The sequence below is a fragment of the Nannospalax galili genome, unplaced genomic scaffold, assembly GCF_000622305.1.
Source record: "Nannospalax galili isolate Female #2095 unplaced genomic scaffold, S.galili_v1.0 scaffold534, whole genome shotgun sequence".
NCBI lineage: Eukaryota > Metazoa > Chordata > Mammalia > Rodentia > Spalacidae > Nannospalax > Nannospalax galili.
Genome location: NW_008333994.1, coordinates 1,325,308 through 1,329,323, shown reverse-complemented (window position 1 = coordinate 1,329,323; position 4,016 = coordinate 1,325,308). Strand labels below are relative to the sequence as shown.

The following is a 4,016-nucleotide window of genomic DNA, read 5'->3' as shown; positions in this document are numbered from 1 at the left end:
TTTTTTACAATTTATTTTAAAAACATAACATGAGGAAGGTGTTAAAACTGGCATAATAGCTCAAATGGAATAAGTATTCCAGATGTTGGGAGCGATGAAGAGGATGGTATTCAGACCCTTCACCAGAATCCCCCAACTGAGCACAGTGGACTAACGATGTGCGTTGTGGAGGTGGTTAGTCTCTTTCTGCACCAAATTCCATTGAGTTATCTGGTCCCTGAGCTGACAAAGAACCATTAGGCAAGGAGCATTGACATCATCTAGGGTGATAGTCAACCATATCCCCCAGTTCCAGGCTATCAACATGACCAGACAACTCACTGTAATGGAGAAATATGTCCTTATCGTGACTGGAGATTCCTATAAATCCACATTATCTTTCAGAGTGGCCATATAACCAAAGAGCCTTTTGGAGTTAGAATTATAATGTGAAGTCACACCCAAGTTGCAACCTGCTGAACAGGCTTCTGTCATGAATACTAAATCCACCCTTACCTCCTTTTTGAGAAGAAGTGGATCCTTCCCCATCTTTGGCCTGAAAAGCACCAGTCAGGTTTGCCCCACAGTTCTCATAAGCAACAATGCTATTCTCAGCCTCCTCACCTGTGTCTTTATTTGGGACAGAGGTTTTAGGATTGGGGAAGGGGGCTTCTTTTTGTACAGTGCCCAGAAACGATCTGAATGGAACTGAAACGAACCTGTGCTCTTGGGATGGTTTTTAGTCCTAAGAGCACAGTTTCTTTGGACAGAGAGGGTATCAGGAACCACAGTAAACATTTTTGCAGTGTGGAAATAGTCCCTATGTAGAACTTCACGGGTGAAAGAACATTGGAGCATCTCTATCCACAAACTTGATGAAAACAGAACCATCTCTCATGGCAGCAATCACACCCATTTCTCTGACCTCACTAGTGACTGAGGTGCATTTCATGGAACCTCTATGTTGGCTGCCCGTTCTCATTTGTCATGTTAGTTGTTGAAATATTAGCCCTGACGTGTTCACCTTCCAGCCGGGTCATCTTTGATTTTGCATCTTTGCCTCAAAGTGGAGTTCTTTAGGAATCACAAAGTCAACTTTGATCATCCTGGCAACGGGTCATTCTGGTTTTTACGAGGTGCTTTTGGGGTGACTCTGGTTCCAGTTTCTTTAGAATGTTCAATACTGTTGTCTTCAAAAGTGACTGTTCTTGAAGCAATAGTCTGACATCCGTTGGAACGTTTTATATATATATATATGTATTTACCATTTCTGTCTTTAATTATGAATTCCACATCATCTCCAGGCTATAAGCTTTCTAGGTCACCTTTAAATTCATTATAATGAAAGAAGATCTATTTTACAGCCTCACCTCTTTCAATAAAACCAAACGCCTCCTTCATGGCACAAACTACTCCTCGACAGCGAGCTTGTTTCTTTTCCAGCAGTATAACGTTACGAGCACTTACAGCCCCAGTGTGCTCCTTGTTATTGATTACAAAGTTATTCTATCTGCAACTGAACATTCCCTTCTACACACTCAGAGGTGTAAGTCAGATACGACACTTCTTGTCCACTCATTTGTTCTTCAGGATGGATTTCTGGTTGAATTGTCACCAATTTAACAGCAATAGCCTTCCCAGTCCGCACGTCCGATGATACTTTAAAATTCAACATCATCTCCTACTTTTAAGTCCTGGAGGATGCCACTGTATTGTGAAAAGTGGGAGAAAATTCCAGCTTGACACTCTGAACACTGATTAAATTCATGAGGCTAAAGGAACTCCAGTTTCATGTGGTGCTGGTGAAGTAACATCTGGGTATCCACAGTGTCCTTTGTTGTGGAGATTGGATCAAAGCTCATCTCGGATTGATAATCAAATTTTGCACTTCTGGAAGTATTTGCTGATTCTTCTTTTTTTAGTGCGTGTTTCAAAGGATGAAAGTTGATAGTATTAAAAAGATAAAAGAGTGGGAGAGAAAATGATGTACCACGCTAACAAAGAACACAGCTGCTGCCGCGCACGTACTTTTGGTGAACACGCAGTGGTCAAATGTCATAAGATGAAAAATTGGAAAGGTATATGGTTTCTCTAGCTTATAGCTCAACTAAGAGGAAAGAATTTCTAATACAAACAAAAGTAGTTCCATAAATATGTTGCTTTATGCATGTTAAATTATGATTTCTTAGGCATTAACTAAAGACGTAACTCATGACTGCATCAAAGGTGACTACGTCATATGCTGATGTCACCTAACTCAATGAAGACCAAAGTGTTGATAAACTCGTCTCTACCAAATTAAAAGTGTGTTCAGTCACTGTAAAGGTAGAAATTTATTTCATACGTAACAATTTTACAAATTCATACAGCTCTTTATTTTTTCTTAGGACCACTGTCAATATTACAAAGGGAAATTAGAGCTTCATTGAAGTCCTTGTGTCCGTTCTGTGCTATTTAAGGTATCCCTAACGTCATTAGAAAAGGACGCTGTCTCCTGTGTTTCTGTATGGCCATAACTTTATTTCCGGTTACAATAATCTTCGCACACTACATATGTTTGCTCATGTGTATGCACTTCTCTTTATTTGTTATAGACTCTATGAAGGAAGGAGACTTTATTCATTTCGCATTCGTATTTATTATGCCTGGAATAATAATGTAGCTCAAAACAAATGCAGAACAAATGCAGCACTAGTGGAACAGCCAGCGGGGACCTCGCCTGGCAGTGCTCAGCTGACCTCGATGACCCTCATTCTTCCTCCAGCCCTGCCCAGTCTTTCATACTTGCCGTGATGCATTGATAAACCCTGCAGTGTCTGTCACAGAGTCAGCACTTATTAGTAACCAGAACTATGTACTTAGTTAGCCCAAGGAAATTCTCCGTTATGCGCCTTCAAACACACCTTCCTGCTCCAACGCGCCAAGCCTGAGCCTTCACTGCACAGGTGGCATTCTGATCTCCAAGCACCTACAGGTGATTTTAGAATGTTCAGAGAGCCACACCCTTGGGATCAGATGACTCAAGGTCTTAGAACTCTCAGTCACAAGACTCTGCTTCCTTTCTATCAAATGTGCCTGTGTGCACGCATGGTTACTGAGCACTAGTTATAATAGCTAAGTTATGGAATCAGGCTAGGTGTGCATCAACAAATCACTATTATTTATTATATATATGGGAGTTTCATGGAGCCACAAAGAAGAATGAAATTACATGGTTTTCTAGAAAGTAGATGCAACTGAAAATCAACATATTTAGTGAAATGTGCCAAAGAAAGAAAAACAACATGTTTTTCCTGTTTGTGGCCCCTAGAATTCTGTAGAGACATATAGTTTAACATGTACTTAGTGGGCAGCATTTTCTGTGGGGATGATGTCCTATAAATCAAAGATCTACCAGAAATCAAATTTTTGAGTCTCATAGTTTGATAACACTGTACTTTTAAAAATTTTATTTGTTATTTTTATTTTATGTGTATGAGTGCATTTCCTGCACAATTGTAAATGTACCCATGCTGTGCAATGCCCCCAGAGGTCAGAAAAGGGCATCAAGTCCCCTGGAACTGAAGTTACTGATGCATGTCAGCCGCTATGTGGGTGCTGGGAGTCACACCTGGTACTCTGTGAGAGTAGCCAGTGCTCTTAACCAGTGAGCCACCTCTCCAGCCCCAACACCCTTCTTAACAAAGGTACTCTTTTCAAGGCTTACAGGTTCTGAGCAAGGAACCAAGCAACAGCCAGAACTCGCTTTCAGAGAGTTTAATTTTTTAAGTGGAAAGCTGTTTTAACAGCAAAGCGATAATGGGATATTGGGAAGGACCTGGGAGGATTTTAAGTTTCTGGATTCTATTTAGCAGTCAGTAGTCACCAACTAAGCATTTGAGGACAAATAGATGAAAGGCTTAAGGGATTGGTAGAGAGAAGATGTTCCTTTAAAAGTTCAATGAAGTGAAACAATTACAAAAACTCACAAAACTGAGATTCTAAGTCCCAGGTGGTAAACATAGATTATGAGTGGGAAAAGAGAAAAATTAAACTCT

At 40.4% G+C, this 4,016-nt stretch overlaps 1 pseudogene; it reads right to left on the bottom strand.

Moving 5' to 3' along the window:
- Positions 1-256: 256 nt before the first annotated feature.
- On the bottom strand, positions 257-1,928 carry LOC103730657 (annotated as a pseudogene).
- Positions 1,929-4,016: the final 2,088 nt, after the last annotated feature.